We start from the raw sequence: 21,111 nt of genomic DNA on the forward strand, positions 1-21,111 counted from the left end.
CCCAAAACGTGATATTATGACGTTATACGGCGTTCTGAGACATGTTTGAACTTTCTATCACTTTTGGTTCCGATAATTCTGTTGACCATATTTGTGATATTCAGACGCCAAATTACATGTTGGAGCATGTTGGAGATAAAAAACAAAATGTGCCCAAAACGTGATATTATGACGTTATACGCCGTTCTGAGCCATGTTTGAACTTTCTATCACTTTTGGTTCCGATAATTCTGTTGACCATATTTGTGATATTCAGACGCCAAATGACATCTTTGAGCATGTTGGAGATAAAAAACAAAATGTGCCCAAAACGTTATATTATGACGTTATACGCCGTTCTGAGACATGTTTGAACTTTCTATCACTTTTGGTTCCGATAATTCTGTTGACCATATTTGTGATATTCAGGCGCCAAATGACATGTTGGAGCATGTTGGAGATAAAAAACAAAATGTGCCCAAAACGTGATATTATGATGTTATACGCCGTTCTGAGACATATTTGAACTTTCTATCACTTTTGGTTCCGATAATTCTGTTGACCGTATTTGTGTTATTCAGACGCCAAATGACATCTTTGAGCATGTTGGAGATAAAAAACAAAATGTGCCCAAAACGTGATATTATGACGTTATATGCCGTTCTGAGACATGTTTGAACTTTCTATCACTTTTGGTTCCGATAATTCTGTTGACCATATTTGTGATATACAGACGCCAAATGACATCTTTGAGCATGTTGGAGATAAAAAACAAAATGTGCCCAAAACGTTATATTATGACGTTATACGCCGTTCTGAGACATGTTTGAACTTTCTATCACTTTTGGTTCCGATAATTCTGTTGACCATATTTGTGATATTCAGGCGCCAAATGACATGTTGGAGCATGTTGGAGATAAAAAACAAAATGTGCCCAAAACGTGATATTATGACGTTATACGCCGTTCTGAGACATATTTGAACTTTCTATCACTTTTGGTTCCGATAATTCTGTTGACCGTATTTGTGTTATTCAGACGCCAAATGACATCTTTGAGCATGTTGGAGATAAAAAACAAAATGTGCCCAAAACGTGATATTATGACGTTATACGCCATTCTGAGACATGTTTGAACTTTCTATCACTTTTGGTTCCGATAATTCTGTTGACCATATTTGTGATATACAGACGCCAAATGACATCTTTGAGCATGTTGGAGATAAAAAACAAAATGTGCCCAAAACGTGATATTATGACGTTATACGGCGTTCTGAGACATGTTTGAACTTTCTATCACTTTTGGTTCCGATAATTCTGTTGACCATATTTGTGATATTCAGACGCCAAATGACATCTTTGAGCATGTTGGAGATAAAAAACAAAATGTGCCCAAAACGTGATATTATGACGTTATACGGAGTTCTGAGACATGTTTGAACTTTCTATCACTTTTGGTTCCGATAATTCTGTTGACCATATTTGTGATATTCAGACGCCAAATTACATGTTGGAGCATGTTGGAGATAAAAAACAAAATGTGCCCAAAACGTGATATTATGACGTTATACGGCGTTCTGAGACATGTTTGAACTTTCTATCACTTTTGGTTCCGATAATTCTGTTGACCATATTTGTGATATTCAGACGCCAAATTACATGTTGGAGCATGTTGGAGATAAAAAACAAAATGTGCCCAAAACGTGATATTATGACGTTATACGCCGTTCTGAGCCATGTTTGAACTTTCTATCACTTTTGGTTCCGATAATTCTGTTGACCATATTTGTGATATTCAGGCGCCAAATGACATGTTGGAGCATGTTGGAGATAAAAAACAAAATGTGCCCAAAACGTGATATTATGACGTTATACGCCGTTCTGAGACATATTTGAACTTTCTATCACTTTTGGTTCCGATAATTCTGTTGACCGTATTTGTGTTATTCAGACGCCAAATGACATCTTTGAGCATGTTGGAGATAAAAAACAAAATGTGCCCAAAACGTGATATTATGACGTTATACGCCGTTCTGAGACATGTTTGAACTTTCTATCACTTTTGGTTCCGATAATTCTGTTGACCATATTTGTGATATACAGACGCCAAATGACATCTTTGAGCATGTTGGAGATAAAAAACAAAATGTGCCCAAAACGTGATATTATGACGTTATACGCCGTTCTGAGACATGTTTGAACTTTCTATCACTTTTGGTTCCGATAATTCTGTTGACCATATTTGTGATATTCAGGCGCCAAATGACATGTTGGAGCATGTTGGAGATAAAAAACAAAATGTGCCCAAAACGTGATATTATGACGTTATACGCCGTTCTGAGACATGTTTCAACTTTCTATCACTTTTGGTTCCGATAATTCTGTTGACCATATTTGTGATATTCAGGCGATAAATGACATGTTGGAGCATGTTGGAGATAAAAAACAAAATGTGCCCAAAACGTTATATTATGACGTTATACGCCGTTCTGAGACATGTTTGAACTTTCTATCACTTTTGGTTCCGATAATTCTGTTGACCATATTTGTGATATTCAGGCGCCAAATGACATGTTGGAGCATGTTGGAGATAAAAAACAAAATGTGCCCAAAACGTGATATTATGACGTTATACGCCGTTCTGAGACATGTTTGAACTTTCTATCACTTTTGGTTCCGATAATTCTGTTGACCATATTTGTGATATTCAGGCGCCAAATGACATGTTGGAGCATGTTGGAGATAAAAAACAAAATGTGCCCAAAACGTGATATTATGACGTTATACGCCGTTCTGAGACATGTTTGAACTTTCTATCACTTTTGGTTCCGATAATTCTGTTGACCATATTTGTGATATTCAGACGCCAAATGACATCTTTGAGCATGTTGGAGATAAAAAACAAAATGTGCCCAAAACGTGATATTATGACGTTATACACCGTTCTGGGACATGTTTGAACTTTCTATCACTTTTGGTTCCGATAATTCTGTTGACCATATTTGTGATATTCAGGCGCCAAATGACATGTTGGAGCATGTTGGAGATAAAAAACAAAATGTGCCCAAAACGTGATATTATGACGTTAACGCCGTTCTGAGACATGTTTGAACTTTCTATCACTTTTGGTTCCGATAATTCTGTTGACCATATTTGTGATATTCAGGCGCCAAATGACATGTTGGAGCATGTTGGAGATAAAAAACAAAATGTGCCCAAAACGTGATATTATGACGTTATACGCCGTTCTGAGACATGTTTGAACTTTCTATCACTTTTGGTTCCGATAATTCAGTTGACCATATTTGTGATATTCAGACGCCAAATGACATCTTTGAGCATGTTGGAGATAAAAAACAAAATGTGCCCAAAACGTGATATTATGACGTTATACACCGTTCTGGGACATGTTTGAACTTTCTATCACTTTTGGTTCCGATAATTCTGTTGACCATATTTGTGATATTCAGACGCCAAATGACATCTTTGAGCATGTTGGAGATAAAAAACAAAATGTGCCCAAAACGTGATATTATGACGTTATACGCCGTTCTGAGACATGTTTGAACTTTCTATCACTTTTGGTTCCGATAATTCTGTTGACCATATTTGTGATATTCAGGCGCCAAATGACATGGTGGAGCATGTTGGAGATAAAAAACAAAATGTGCCCAAAACGTTATATTATGACGTTATACGCCGTTCTGAGACATGTTTGAACTTTCTATCACTTTTGGTTCCGATAATTCTGTTGACCATATTTGTGATATTCAGGCGCCAAATGACATGTTGGAGCATGTTGGAGATAAAAAACAAAATGTGCCCAAAACGTTATATCATGACGTTATACGCCGTTCTGAGACATGTTTGAACTTTCTATCACTTTTGGTTCCGATAATTCTGTTGACCATATTTGTGATATTCAGACGCCAAATGACATCTTTGAGCATGTTGGAGATAAAAAACAAAATGTGCCCAAAACGTGATATTATGACGTTATACGCCGTTCTGAGACATGTTTGAACTTTCTATCACTTTTGGTTCCGATAATTCTGTTGACCATATTTGTGATATTCAGACGCCAAATGACATCTTTGAGCATGTTGGAGATAGAAAACAAAATGTGCCCAAAACGTTATATTATGACGTTATACGCCGTTCTGAGACATGTTTGAACTTTCTATCACTTTTGGTTCCGATAATTCTGTTGACCATATTTGTGATATTCAGGCGCCAAATGACATGTTGGAGCGTGTTGAAGATAAAAAACAAAATGTGCCCAAAACGTGATATTATGACGTTATACGCCGTTCTGAGACATGTTTGAACTTTCTATCACTTTTGGTTCCGATAATTCTGTTGACCATATTTGTGATATTCAGGCGCCAAATGACATGTTGGAGCATGTTGGAGATAAAAAACAAAATGTGCCCAAAACGTGATATTATGACGTTATACGCCGTTCTGAGACATGTTTGAACTTTCTATCACTTTTGGTTCCGATAATTCTGTTGACCATATTTGTGATATACAGACGCCAAATGACATCTTTGAGCATGTTGGAGATAAAAAACAAAATGTGCCCAAAACGTGATATTATGACGTTATACGCCGTTCTGAGACATGTTTGAACTTTCTATCACTTTTGGTTCCGATAATTCTGTTGACCATATTTGTGATATTCAGACGCCAAATGACATCTTTGAGCATGTTGGAGATAAAAAACAAAATGTGCCCAAAACGTGATATTATGACGTTATACGCCGTTCTGAGACATGTTTGAACTTTCTATCACTTTTGGTTCCGATAATTCTGTTGACCATATTTGTGATATTCAGACGCCAAATGACATCTTTGAGCATGTTGGAGATAGAAAACAAAATGTGCCCAAAACGTTATATTATGACGTTATACGCCGTTCTGAGACATGTTTGAACTTTCTATCACTTTTGGTTCCGATAATTCTGTTGACCATATTTGTGATATTCAGGCGCCAAATGACATGTTGGAGCATGTTGGAGATAAAAAACAAAATGTGCCCAAAACGTGATATTATGACGTTATACGCCGTTCTGAGACATGTTTGAACTTTCTATCACTTTTGGTTCCGATAATTCTGTTGACCATATTTGTGATATACAGACGCCAAATGACATCTTTGAGCATGTTGGAGATAAAAAACAAAATGTGCCCAAAACGTGATATTATGACGTTATACGCCGTTCTGAGACATGTTTGAACTTTCTATCACTTTTGGTTCCGATAATTCTGTTGACCATATTTGTGATATACAGACGCCAAATGACATCTTTGAGCATGTTGGAGATAAAAAACAAAATGTGCCCAAAACGTGATATTATGACGTTATACGCCGTTCTGAGACATGTTTGAACTTTCTATCACTTTTGGTCCCGATAATTCTGTTGACCATATTTGTGATATTCAGGCGCCAAATGACATGTTGGAGCATGTTGGAGATAAAAAACAAAATGTGCCCAAAACGTGGTATTATGACGTTATACGGCGTTCTGAGACATGTTTGAACTTTCTATCACTTTTGGTTCCGATAATTCTGTTGACCATATTTGTGATATTCAGGCGCCAAATGACATGTTGGAGCCTGTTGGAGATAAAAAACAAAATGTGCCCAAAACGTGATATTCTGACGTTATACGCCGTTCTGAGACATGTTTGAACTTTCTATCACTTTTGGTTCCGATAATTCTGTTGACCATATTTGTGATATTCAGACGCCAAATGACATCTTTGAGCATGTTGGAGATAAAAAACAAAATGTGCCCAAAACGTTATATTATGACGTTATACGCCGTTCTGAGACATGTTTGAACTTTCTATCACTTTTGGTTCCGATAATTCTGTTGACCATATTTGTGATATTCAGGCGCCAAATGACATGTTGGAGCATGTTGGAGATAAAAAACAAAATGTGCCCAAAACGTGATATTATGACGTTATACGCCGTTCTGAGACATGTTTGAACTTTCTATCACTTTTGGTTCCGATAATTCTGTTGACCATATTTGTGATATACAGACGCCAAATGACATCTTTGAGCATGTTGGAGATAAAAAACAAAATGTGCCCAAAACGTGATATTATGACGTTATACGCCGTTCTGAGACATGTTTGAACTTTCTATCACTTTTGGTTCCGATAATTCTGTTGACCATATTTGTGATATACAGACGCCAAATGACATCTTTGAGCATGTTGGAGATAAAAAACGAAATGTGCCCAAAACGTGATATTATGACGTTATACGCCGTTCTGAGACATGTTTGAACTTTCTATCACTTTTGGTTCCGATAATTCTGTTGACCATATTTGTGATATTCAGGCGCCAAATGACATCTTTGAGCATGTTGGAGATAAAAAACAAAATGTGCCCAAAACGTGATATTATGACGTTATACGCCGTTCTGAGACATGTTTGAACTTTCTATCACTTTTGGTTCCGATAATTCTGTTGACCATATTTGTGATATTAAGACGCCAAATGACATCTTTGAGCATGTTGGAGATAGAAAACAAAATGTGCCCAAAACGTTATATTATGACGTTATACGCCGTTCTGAGACATGTTTGAACTTTCTATCACTTTTGGTTCCGATAATTCTGTTGACCATATTTGTGATATTCAGGCGCCAAATGACATGTTGGAGCATGTTGGAGATAAAAAACAAAATGTGCCCAAAACGTGATATTATGACGTTATACGCCGTTCTGAGACATGTTTGAACTTTCTATCACTTTTGGTTCCGATAATTCTGTTGACCATATTTGTGATATACAGACGCCAAATGACATCTTTGAGCATGTTGGAGATAAAAAACAAAATGTGCCCAAAACGTGATATTATGACGTTATACGCCGTTCTGAGACATGTTTGAACTTTCTATCACTTTTGGTTCCGATAATTCTGTTGACCATATTTGTGATATTCAGGCGCCAAATGACATGTTGGAGCCTGTTGGAGATAAAAAACAAAATGTGCCCAAAACGTGATATTCTGACGTTATACGCCGTTCTGAGACATGTTTGAACTTTCTATCACTTTTGGTTCCGATAATTCTGTTGACCATATTTGTGATATTCAGACGCCAAATGACATCTTTGAGCATGTTGGAGATAAAAAACAAAATGTGCCCAAAACGTTATATTTTGACGTTATACGCCGTTCTGAAACATGTTTGAACTTTCTATCACTTTTGGTTCCGATTATTCTGTTGACCATATTTGTGATATTCAGGCGCCAAATGACATGTTGGAGCATGTTGGAGATAAAAAACAAAATGTGCCCAAAACGTGATATTATGACGTTATACGGCGTTCTGAGACATGTTTGAACTTTCTATCACTTTTGGTTCCGATAATTCTGTTGACCATATTTGTGATATTCAGGCGCCAAATGACATCTTTGAGCATGTTGGAGATAAAAAACAAAATGTGCCCAAAACGTGATATTATGACGTTATACGCCGTTCTGAGACATGTTTGAACTTTCTATCACTTTTGGTTCCGATAATTCTGTTGACCATATTTGTGATATACAGACGCCAAATGACATCTTTGAGCATGTTGGAGATAAAAAACAAAATGTGCCCAAAACGTGATATTATGACGTTATACGCCGTTCTGAGACATGTTTGAACTTTCTATCACTTTTGGTTCCGATAATTCTGTTGACCATATTTGTGATATACAGACGCCAAATGACATCTTTGAGCATGTTGGAGATAAAAAACAAAATGTGCCCAAAACGTGATATTATGACGTTATACGCCGTTCTGAGACATGTTTGAACTTTCTATCACTTTTGGTTCCGATAATTCTGTTGACCATATTTGTGATATTCAGGCGCCAAATGACATGTTGGAGCATGTTGGAGATAAAAAACAAAATGTGCCCAAAACGTGGTATTATGACGTTATACGGCGTTCTGAGACATGATTGAACTTTCTATCACTTTTGGTTCCGATAATTCTGTTGACCATATTTGTGATATTCAGGCGCCAAATGACATGTTGGAGCATGTTGGAGATAAAAAACAAAATGTGCCCAAAACGTGATATTATGACGTTATACGCCGTTCTGAGACATGTTTGAACTTTCTATCACTTTTGGTTCCGATAATTCTGTTGACCATATTTGTGATATTCAGACGCCAAATGACATCTTTGAGCATGTTGGAGATAAAAAACAAAATGTGCCCAAAACGTGATATTATGACGTTATACGCCGTTCTGAGACATGTTTGAACTTTCTATCACTTTTGGTTCCGATAATTCTGTTGACCATATTTGTGATATTCAGACGCCAAATGACATCTTTGAGCATGTTGGAGATAGAAAACAAAATGTGCCCAAAACGTTATATTATGACGTTATACGCCGTTCTGAGACATGTTTGAACTTTCTATCACTTTTGGTTCCGATAATTCTGTTGACCATATTTGTGATATTCAGGCGCCAAATGACATGTTGGAGCATGTTGGAGATAAAAAACAAAATGTGCCCAAAACGTGATATTATGACGTTATACGCCGTTCTGAGACATGTTTGAACTTTCTATCACTTTTGGTTCCGATAATTCTGTTGACCATATTTGTGATATACAGACGCCAAATGACATCTTTGAGCATGTTGGAGATAAAAAACAAAATGTGCCCAAAACGTGATATTATGACGTTATACGCCGTTCTGAGACATGTTTGAACTTTCTATCACTTTTGGTTCCGATAATTCTGTTGACCATATTTGTGATATACAGACGCCAAATGACATCTTTGAGCATGTTGGAGATAAAAAACAAAATGTGCCCAAAACGTGATATTATGACGTTATACGCCGTTCTGAGACATGTTTGAACTTTCTATCACTTTTGGTTCCGATAATTCTGTTGACCATATTTGTGATATTCAGGCGCCAAATGACATCTTTGAGCATGTTGGAGATAAAAAACAAAATGTGCCCAAAACGTGATATTATGACGTTATACGCCGTTCTGAGACATGTTTGAACTTTCTATCACTTTTGGTTCCGATAATTCTGTTGACCGTATTTGTGTTATTGAGACGCCAAATGACATCTTTGAGCATGTTGGAGATAAAAAACAAAATGTGCCCAAAACGTGATATTATGACGTTATACGCCGTTCTGAGACATGTTTGAACTTTCTATCACTTTTGGTTCCGATAATTCTGTTGACCATATTTGTGATATTAAGACGCCAAATGACATCTTTGAGCATGTTGGAGATAGAAAACAAAATGTGCCCAAAACGTTATATTATGACGTTATACGCCGTTCTGAGACATGTTTGAACTTTCTATCACTTTTGGTTCCGATAATTCTGTTGACCATATTTGTGATATTCAGGCGCCAAATGACATGTTGGAGCATGTTGGAGATAAAAAACAAAATGTGCCCAAAACGTGATATTATGACGTTATACGGCGTTCTGAGACATGTTTGAACTTTCTATCACTTTTGGTTCCGATAATTCTGTTGACCATATTTGTGATATTCAGACGCCAAATGACATCTTTGAGCATGTTGGAGATAAAAAACAAAATGTGCCCAAAACGTTATATTTTGACGTTATACGCCGTTCTGAAACATGTTTGAACTTTCTATCACTTTTGGTTCCGATTATTCTGTTGACCATATTTGTGATATTCAGGCGCCAAATGACATGTTGGAGCATGTTGGAGATAAAAAACAAAATGTGCCCAAAACGTGATATTATGACGTTATACGGCGTTCTGAGACATGTTTGAACTTTCTATCACTTTTGGTTCCGATAATTCTGTTGACCATATTTGTGATATTCAGGCGCCAAATGACATCTTTGAGCATGTTGGAGATAAAAAACAAAATGTGCCCAAAACGTGATATTATGACGTTATACGCCGTTCTGAGACATGTTTGAACTTTCTATCACTTTTGGTTCCGATAATTCTGTTGACCATATTTGTGATATTCAGGCGCCAAATGACATCTTTGAGCATGTTGGAGATAAAAAACAAAATGTGCCCAAAACGTGGTATTATGACGTTATACGGCGTTCTGAGACATGTTTGAACTTTCTATCACTTTTGGTTCCGATAATTCTGTTGACCATATTTGTGATATTCAGGCGCCAAATGACATGTTGGAGCCTGTTGGAGATAAAAAACAAAATGTGCCCAAAACGTGATATTCTGACGTTATACGCCGTTCTGAGACATGTTTGAACTTTCTATCACTTTTGGTTCCGATAATTCTGTTGACCATATTTGTGATATTCAGACGCCAAATGACATCTTTGAGCATGTTGGAGATAAAAAACAAAATGTGCCCAAAACGTTATATTTTGACGTTATACGCCGTTCTGAAACATGTTTGAACTTTCTATCACTTTTGGTTCCGATTATTCTGTTGACCATATTTGTGATATTCAGGCGCCAAATGACATGTTGGAGCCTGTTGGAGATAAAAAACAAAATGTGCCCAAAACGTGATATTCTGACGTTATACGCCGTTCTGAGACATGTTTGAACTTTCTATCACTTTTGGTTCCGATAATTCTGTTGACCATATTTGTGATATTCAGGCGCCAAATGACATCTTTGAGCATGTTGGAGATAAAAAACAAAATGTGCCCAAAACGTGATATTATGACGTTATACGCCGTTCTGAGCCATGTTTGAACTTTCTATCACTTTTGGTTCCGATAATTCTGTTGACCATATTTGTGATATTCAGACGCCAAATGACATCTTTGAGCATGTTGGAGATAAAAAACAAAATGTGCCCAAAACGTTATATTATGACGTTATACGCCGTTCTGAGACATGTTTGAACTTTCTATCACTTTTGGTTCCGATAATTCTGTTGACCATATTTGTGATATTCAGGCGCCAAATGACATGTTGGAGCATGTTGGAGATAAAAAACAAAATGTGCCCAAAACGTGATATTATGACGTTATACGCCGTTCTGAGACATATTTGAACTTTCTATCACTTTTGGTTCCGATAATTCTGTTGACCGTATTTGTGTTATTCAGACGCCAAATGACATCTTTGAGCATGTTGGAGATAAAAAACAAAATGTGCCCAAAACGTGATATTATGACGTTATACGCCGTTCTGAGACATGTTTGAACTTTCTATCACTTTTGGTTCCGATAATTCTGTTGACCATATTTGTGATATACAGACGCCAAATGACATCTTTGAGCATGTTGGAGATAAAAAACAAAATGTGCCCAAAACGTGATATTATGACGTTATACGCCGTTCTGAGACATGTTTGAACTTTCTATCACTTTTGGTTCCGATAATTCTGTTGACCATATTTGTGATATTCAGACGCCAAATTACATGTTGGAGCATGTTGGAGATAAAAAACAAAATGTGCCCAAAACGTGATATTATGACGTTATACGCCGTTCTGAGCCATGTTTGAACTTTCTATCACTTTTGGTTCCGATAATTCTGTTGACCATATTTGTGATATTCAGACGCCAAATGACATCTTTGAGCATGTTGGAGATAAAAAACAAAATGTGCCCAAAACGTTATATTATGACGTTATACGCCGTTCTGAGACATGTTTGAACTTTCTATCACTTTTGGTTCCGATAATTCTGTTGACCATATTTGTGATATTCAGGCGCCAAATGACATGTTGGAGCATGTTGGAGATAAAAAACAAAATGTGCCCAAAACGTGATATTATGACGTTATACGCCGTTCTGAGACATATTTGAACTTTCTATCACTTTTGGTTCCGATAATTCTGTTGACCGTATTTGTGTTATTCAGACGCCAAATGACATCTTTGAGCATGTTGGAGATAAAAAACAAAATGTGCCCAAAACGTGATATTATGACGTTATACGCCGTTCTGAGACATGTTTGAACTTTCTATCACTTTTGGTTCCGATAATTCTGTTGACCATATTTGTGATATACAGACGCCAAATGACATCTTTGAGCATGTTGGAGATAAAAAACAAAATGTGCCCAAAACGTGATATTATGACGTTATACGGCGTTCTGAGACATGTTTGAACTTTCTATCACTTTTGGTTCCGATAATTCTGTTGACCATATTTGTGATATTCAGACGCCAAATTACATGTTGGAGCATGTTGGAGATAAAAAACAAAATGTGCCCAAAACGTGATATTATGACGTTATACGCCGTTCTGAGACATGTTTGAACTTTCTATCACTTTTGGTTCCGATAATTCTGTTGACCATATTTGTGATATTCAGACGCCAAATTACATGTTGGAGCATGTTGGAGATAAAAAACAAAATGTGCCCAAAACGTGATATTATGACGTTATACGCCGTTCTGAGCCATGTTTGAACTTTCTATCACTTTTGGTTCCGATAATTCTGTTGACCATATTTGTGATATTCAGACGCCAAATGACATCTTTGAGCATGTTGGAGATAAAAAACAAAATGTGCCCAAAACGTTATATTATGACGTTATACGCCGTTCTGAGACATGTTTGAACTTTCTATCACTTTTGGTTCCGATAATTCTGTTGACCATATTTGTGATATTCAGGCGCCAAATGACATGTTGGAGCATGTTGGAGATAAAAAACAAAATGTGCCCAAAACGTGATATTATGACGTTATACGCCGTTCTGAGACATATTTGAACTTTCTATCACTTTTGGTTCCGATAATTCTGTTGACCGTATTTGTGTTATTCAGACGCCAAATGACATCTTTGAGCATGTTGGAGATAAAAAACAAAATGTGCCCAAAACGTGATATTATGACGTTATACGCCGTTCTGAGACATGTTTGAACTTTCTATCACTTTTGGTTCCGATAATTCTGTTGACCATATTTGTGATATACAGACGCCAAATGACATCTTTGAGCATGTTGGAGATAAAAAACAAAATGTGCCCAAAACGTGATATTATGACGTTATACGGCGTTCTGAGACATGTTTGAACTTTCTATCACTTTTGGTTCCGATAATTCTGTTGACCATATTTGTGATATTCAGACGCCAAATTACATGTTGGAGCATGTTGGAGATAAAAAACAAAATGTGCCCAAAACGTGATATTATGACGTTATACGGCGTTCTGAGACATGTTTGAACTTTCTATCACTTTTGGTTCCGATAATTCTGTTGACCATATTTGTGATATTCAGACGCCAAATTACATGTTGGAGCATGTTGGAGATAAAAAACAAAATGTGCCCAAAACGTGATATTATGACGTTATACGCCGTTCTGAGCCATGTTTGAACTTTCTATCACTTTTGGTTCCGATAATTCTGTTGACCATATTTGTGATATTCAGGCGCCAAATGACATGTTGGAGCATGTTGGAGATAAAAAACAAAATGTGCCCAAAACGTGATATTATGACGTTATACGCCGTTCTGAGACATATTTGAACTTTCTATCACTTTTGGTTCCGATAATTCTGTTGACCGTATTTGTGTTATTCAGACGCCAAATGACATCTTTGAGCATGTTGGAGATAAAAAACAAAATGTGCCCAAAACGTGATATTATGACGTTATACGCCGTTCTGAGACATGTTTGAACTTTCTATCACTTTTGGTTCCGATAATTCTGTTGACCATATTTGTGATATACAGACGCCAAATGACATCTTTGAGCATGTTGGAGATAAAAAACAAAATGTGCCCAAAACGTGATATTATGACGTTATACGCCGTTCTGAGACATGTTTGAACTTTCTATCACTTTTGGTTCCGATAATTCTGTTGACCATATTTGTGATATTCAGGCGCCAAATGACATGTTGGAGCATGTTGGAGATAAAAAACAAAATGTGCCCAAAACGTGATATTATGACGTTATACGCCGTTCTGAGACATGTTTGAACTTTCTATCACTTTTGGTTCCGATAATTCTGTTGACCATATTTGTGATATTCAGGCGCCAAATGACATGTTGGAGCATGTTGGAGATAAAAAACAAAATGTGCCCAAAACGTGATATTATGACGTTATACGCCGTTCTGAGACATGTTTGAACTTTCTATCACTTTTGGTTCCGATAATTCAGTTGACCATATTTGTGATATTCAGACGCCAAATGACATCTTTGAGCATGTTGGAGATAGAAAACAAAATGTGCCCAAAACGTGATATTATGACGTTATACGCCGTTCTGAGACATGTTTGAACTTTCTATCACTTTTGGTTCCGATAATTCTTTTGACCATATTTGTGATATTCAGGCGCCAAATGACATCTTTGAGCATGTTGGAGATAAAAAACAAAATGTGCCCAAAACGTGATATTATGACGTTATACGCCGTTCTGAGACATGTTTGAACTTTCTATCACTTTTGGTTCCGATAATTCTGTTGACCATATTTGTGATATTCAGGCGCCAAATGACATGTTGGAGCATGTTGGAGATAAAAAACAAAATGTGCCCAAAACGATATATTATGACGTTATACGCCGTTCTGAGATATGTTTGAACTTTCTATCACTTTTGGTTCCGATAATTCTGTTGACCATATTTGTGATATTCAGGCGCCAAATGACATGTTGGAGCATGTTGGAGATAAAAAACAAAATGTGCCCAAAACGTTATATCATGACGTTATACGCCGTTCTGAGACATGTTTGAACTTTCTATCACTTTTGGTTCCGATAATTCTGTTGACCATATTTGTGATATTCAGACGCCAAATGACATCTTTGAGCATGTTGGAGATAAAAAACAAAATGTGCCCAAAACGTGATATTATGACGTTATACGCCGTTCTGAGACATGTTTGAACTTTCTATCACTTTTGGTTCCGATAATTCTGTTGACCATATTTGTGATATTCAGGCGCCAAATGACATGTTGGAGCATGTTGGAGATAAAAAACAAAATGTGCCCAAAACGATATATTATGACGTTATACGCCGTTCTGAGATATGTTTGAACTTTCTATCACTTTTGGTTCCGATAATTCTGTTGACCGTATTTGTGTTATTCAGACGCCAAATGACATCTTTGAGCATGTTGGAGATAGAAAACAAAATGTGCCCAAAACGTGATATTATGACGTTATACGCCGTTCTGAGACATGTTTGAACTTTCTATAGCTTTTGGTTCCGATAATTCTGTTGACCATATTTGTGATATTCAGGCGCCAAATGACATGTTGGAGCATGTTGGAGATAAAAAACAAAATGTGCCCAAAACGTGATATTATGACGTTATACGCCGTTCTGAGACATGTTTGAACTTTCTATCACTTTTGGTTCCGATAATTCAGTTGACCATATTTGTGATATTCAGACGCCAAATGACATCTTTGAGCATGTTGGAGATAAAAAACAAAATGTGCCCAAAACGTGATATTATGACGTTATACACCGTTCTGGGACATGTTTGAACTTTCTATCACTTTTGGTTCCGATAATTCTGTTGACCATATTTGTGATATTCAGACGCCAAATGACATCTTTGAGCATGTTGGAGATAAAAAACAAAATGTGCCCAAAACGTGATATTATGACGTTATACGCCGTTCTGAGACATGTTTGAACTTTCTATCACTTTTGGTTCCGATAATTCTGTTGACCATATTTGTGATATTCAGGCGCCAAATGACATGTTGGAGCATGTTGGAGATAAAAAACAAAATGTGCCCAAAACGTGATATTATGACGTTATACGCCGTTCTGAGACATGTTTGAACTTTCTATCACTTTTGGTTCCGATAATTCTGTTGACCATATTTGTGATATACAGACGCCAAATGACATCTTTGAGCATGTTGGAGATAAAAAACAAAATGTGCCCAAAACGTGATATTATGACGTTATACGCCGTTCTGAGACATGTTTGAACTTTCTATCACTTTTGGTTCCGATAATTCTGTTGACCATATTTGTGATATTCAGGCGCCAAATGACATGTTGGAGCATGTTGGAGATAAAAAACAAAATGTGCCCAAAACGTTATATCATGACGTTATACGCCGTTCTGAGACATGTTTGAACTTTCTATCACTTTTGGTTCCGATAATTCTGTTGACCATATTTGTGATATTCAGACGCCAAATGACATCTTTGAGCATGTTGGAGATAAAAAACAAAATGTGCCCAAAACGTTATATTATGACGTTATACGCCGTTCTGAGACATGTTTGAACTTTCTATAGCTTTTGGTTCCGATAATTCTGTTGACCGTATTTGTGTTATTCAGACACCAAATGACATCTTTGAGCATGTTGGAGATAGAAAACAAAATGTGCCCAAAACGTGATATTATGACGTTATACGCCGTTCTGAGACATGTTTGAACTTTCTATCACTTTTGGTTCCGATAATTCTGTTGACCATATTTGTGATATTCAGACGCCAAATGACATCTTTGAGCATGTTGGAGATAAAAAACAAAATGTGTCCAAAACGTGATATTATGACGTTATACGCCGTTCTGAGACATGTTTGAACTTTCTATCACTTTTGGTTCCGATAATTCTGTTGACCATATTTGTGATATTCAGGCGCCAAATGACATGTTGGAGCATGTTGGAGATAAAAAACAAAATGTGCCCAAAACGTGATATTATGACGTTATACGCCGTTCTGAGACATGTTTGAACTTTCTATCACTTTTGGTTCCGATAATTCTGTTGACCATATTTGTGATATTCAGACGCCAAATGACATCTTTGAGCATGTTGGAGATAAAAAACAAAATGTGCCCAAAACGTGATATTATGACGTTATACGCCGTTCTGAGACATGTTTGAACTTTCTATCACTTTTGGTTCCGATAATTCTGTTGACCATATTTTTGATATTCAGACGCCAAATGACATCTTTGAGCATGTTGGAGATAAAAAACAAAATGTGCCCAAAACGTTATATTATGACGTTATACGCCGTTCTGAGACATGTTTGAACTTTCTATCACTTTTGGTTCCGATAATTCTGTTGACCATATTTGTGATATTCAGGCGCCAAATGACATGTTGGAGCATGTTGGAGATAAAAAACAAAATGTGCCCAAAACGTGATATTATGACGTTATACGCCGTTCTGAGACATGTTTGAACTTTCTATCACTTTTGGTTCCGATAATTCTGTTGACCATATTTGTGATATTCAGACGCCAAATGACATCTTTGAGCATGTTGGAGATAAAAAACAAAATGTGCCCAAAACGTGATATTATGACGTTATACGCCGTTCTGAGACATGTTTGAACTTTCTATCACTTTTGGTTCCGATAATTCTGTTGACCATATTTTTGATATTCAGACGCCAAATGACATCTTTGAGCATGTTGGAGATAAAAAACAAAATGTGCCCAAAACGTTATATTATGACGTTATACGCCGTTCTGAGACATGTTTGAACTTTCTATCACTTTTGGTTCCGATAATTCTGTTGACCATATTTGTGATATTCAGGCGCCAAATGACATGTTGGAGCATGTTGGAGATAAAAAACAAAATGTGCCCAAAACGTGATATTATGACGTTATACGCCGTTCTGAGACATGTTTGAACTTTCTATCACTTTTGGTTCCGATAATTCTGTTGACCATATTTGTGATATTCAGGCGCCAAATGACATGTTGGAGCATGTTGGAGATAAAAAACAAAATGTGCCCAAAACGTGATATTATGACGTTATACGCCGTTCTGAGACATGTTTGAACTTTCTATCACTTTTGGTTCCGATAATTCTGTTGACCATATTTGTGATATTCAGACGCCAAATGACATCTTTGAGCATGTTGGAGATAAAAAACAAAATGTGCCCAAAACGTGATATTATGACGTTATACGTCGTTCTGAGACATGTTTGAACTTTCTATCACTTTTGGTTCCGATAATTCTGTTGACCATATTTGTGATATTCAGACGCCAAATGACATCTTTGAGCATGTTGGAGATAAAAAACAAAATGTGCCCAAAACGTGATATTATGACGTTATACGCCGTTCTGAGACATGTTTGAACTTTCTATCACTTTTGGTTCCGATAATTCTGTTGACCATATTTGTGATATTCAGGCGCCAAATGACATGTTGGAGCATGTTGGAGATAAAAAACAAAATGTGCCCAAAACGTTATATTATGACGTTATACGCCGTTCTGAGACATGTTTGAACTTTCTATCACTTTTGGTTCCGATAATTCTGTTGACCATATTTGTGATATTCAGGCGATAAATGACATGTTGGAGCATGTTGGAGATAAAAAACAAAATGTGCCCAAAACGTTATATTATGACGTTATACGCCGTTCTGAGACATGTTTGAACTTTCTATCACTTTTGGTTCCGATAATTCTGTTGACCATATTTGTGATATTCAGGCGCCAAATGACATGTTGGAGCATGTTGGAGATAAAAAACAAAATGTGCCCAAAACGTGATATTATGACGTTATACGGCGTTCTGAGACATGTTTGAACTTTCTATCACTTTTGGTTCCGATAATTCTGTTGACCATATTTGTGATATTCAGACGCCAAATTACATGTTGGAGCATGTTGGAGATAAAAAACAAAATGTGCCCAAAACGTTATATTATGACGTTATACGCCGTTCTGAGACATGTTTGAACTTTCTATCACTTTTGGTTCCGATAATTCTGTTGACCATATTTGTGATATTCATGTTGGAGATAAAAAACAAAATGTGCCCAAAACGTGATATTATGACGTTATACGCCGTTCTGAGACATATTTGAACTTTCTATCACTTTTGGTTCCGATAATTCTGTTGACCATATTTGTGATATACAGACGCCAAATGACATCTTTGAGCATGTTGGAGATAAAAAACAAAATGTGCCCAAAACGTGATATTATGACGTTATAGGCCGTTCTGAGACATGTTTGAACTTTCTATCACTTTTGGTTCCGATAATTCTGTTGACCATATTTGTGATATTCAGGCGCCAAATGACATGTTGGAGCATGTTGGAGATAAAAAACAAAATGTGCCCAAAACGTGATATTATGACGTTATACGCCGTTCTGAGACATGTTTGAACTTTCTATCACTTTTGGTTCCGATAATTCTGTTGACCATATTTGTGATATTCAGGCGCCAAATGACATGTTGGAGCATGTTGGAGATAAAAAACAAAATGTGCCCAAAACGTGATATTATGACGTTATACGCCGTTCTGAGACATGTTTGAACTTTCTATCACTTTTGGTTCCGATAATTCTGTTGACCATATTTGTGATATTCAGGCGATAAATGACATGTTGGAACATGTTGGAGATAAAAAACAAAATGTGCCCAAAACGCTATATTATGACGTTATACGCCGTTCTGAGACATGTTTGAACTTTCTATCACTTTTGGTTCCGATAATTCTGTTGACCATATTTGTGATATTCAGGCGCCAAATGACATGTTGGAGCATGTTGGAGATAAAAAACAAAATGTGCCCAAAACGTGATATTATGACGTTATACGCCGTTCTGAGACATGTTTGAACTTTCTATCACTTTTGGTTCCGATAATTCTGTTGACCATATTTGTGATATTCAGACGCCAAATGACATCTTTGAGCATGTTGGAGATAAAAAACAAAATGTGCCCAAAACGTGATATTATGACGTTATACACCGTTCTGGGACATGTTTGAACTTTCTATCACTTTTGGTTCCGATAATTCTGTTGACCATATTTGTGATATTCAGGCGATAAATGACATGTTGGACCATGTTGGAGATAAAAAACAAAATGTGCCCAAAACGTTATATTATGACGTTATACGCCGTTCTGAGACATGTTTGAACTTTCTATCACTTTTGGTTCCGATAATTCTGTTGACCATATTTGTGATATTCAGGCGCCAAATGACATGTTGGAGCGTGTTGGAGATAAAAAACAAAATGTGCCCAAAACGTGATATTATGACGTTATACGCCGTTCTGAGACATGTTTGAACTTTCTATCACTTTTGGTTCCGATAATTCTGTTGACCATATTTGTGATATTCAGGCGCCAAATGACATGTTGGAGCATGTTGGAGATAAAAAACAAAATGTGCCCAAAACGTTATATTATGACGTTATACGCCGTTCTGAGACATGTTTGAACTTTCTATCACTTTTGGTTCCGATAATTCTGTTGACCATATTTGTGATATTCAGGCGATAAATGACATGTTGGAGCATGTTGGAGATAAAAAACAAAATGTGCCCAAAACGTTATATTATGACGTTATACGCCGTTCTGTGACATGTTTGAACTTTCTATCACTTTTGGTTCCGATAATTCTGTTGACCATATTTGTGATATTCAGGCGCCAAATGACATGTTGGAGCATGTTGGAGATAAAAAACAAAATGTGCCCAAAACGTGATATTATGACGTTATACGCCGTTCTGAGACATGTTTGAACTTTCTATCACTTTTGGTTCCGATAATTCTGTTGACCATATTTGTGATATTCAGACGCCAAATGACATCTTTGAGCATGTTGGAGATAAAAAACAAAATGTGCCCAAAACGTGATATTATGACGTTATACACCGTTCTGGGACATGTTTGAACTTTCTATCACTTTTGGTTCCGATAATTCTGTTGACCATATTTGTGATATTCAGACGCCAAATGACATCTTTGAGCATGTTGGAGATAAAAAACAAAATGTGCCCAAAACGTGATATTATGACGTTATACGCCGTTCTGAGACATGTTTGAACTTTCTATCACTTTTGGTTCCGATAATTCTGTTGACCATATTTGTGATATTCAGGCGCCAAATGACATGTTGGAGCATGTTGGAGATAAAAAACAAAATGTGCCCAAAACGTTATATTATGACGTTATACGCCGTTCTGAGACATGTTTGAACTTTCTATCACTTTTGGTTCCGATAATTCTGTTGACCATATTTGTGATATTCAGGCGCCAAATGACATGTTGGAGCGTGTTGGAGATAAAAAACAAAATGTGCCCAAAACGTGATATTATGACGTTATACGCCGTTCTGAGACATGTTTGAACTTTCTATCACTTTTGGTTCCGATAATTCTGTTGACCATATTTGTGATATTCAGGCGCCAAATGACATCTTTGAGCATGTTGGAGATAAAAAACAAAATGTGCCCAAAAC

This window comes from Onthophagus taurus, unplaced genomic scaffold (assembly GCF_036711975.1).
Source record: "Onthophagus taurus isolate NC unplaced genomic scaffold, IU_Otau_3.0 ScKx7SY_14, whole genome shotgun sequence".
Classification (NCBI taxonomy): domain Eukaryota; kingdom Metazoa; phylum Arthropoda; class Insecta; order Coleoptera; family Scarabaeidae; genus Onthophagus; species Onthophagus taurus.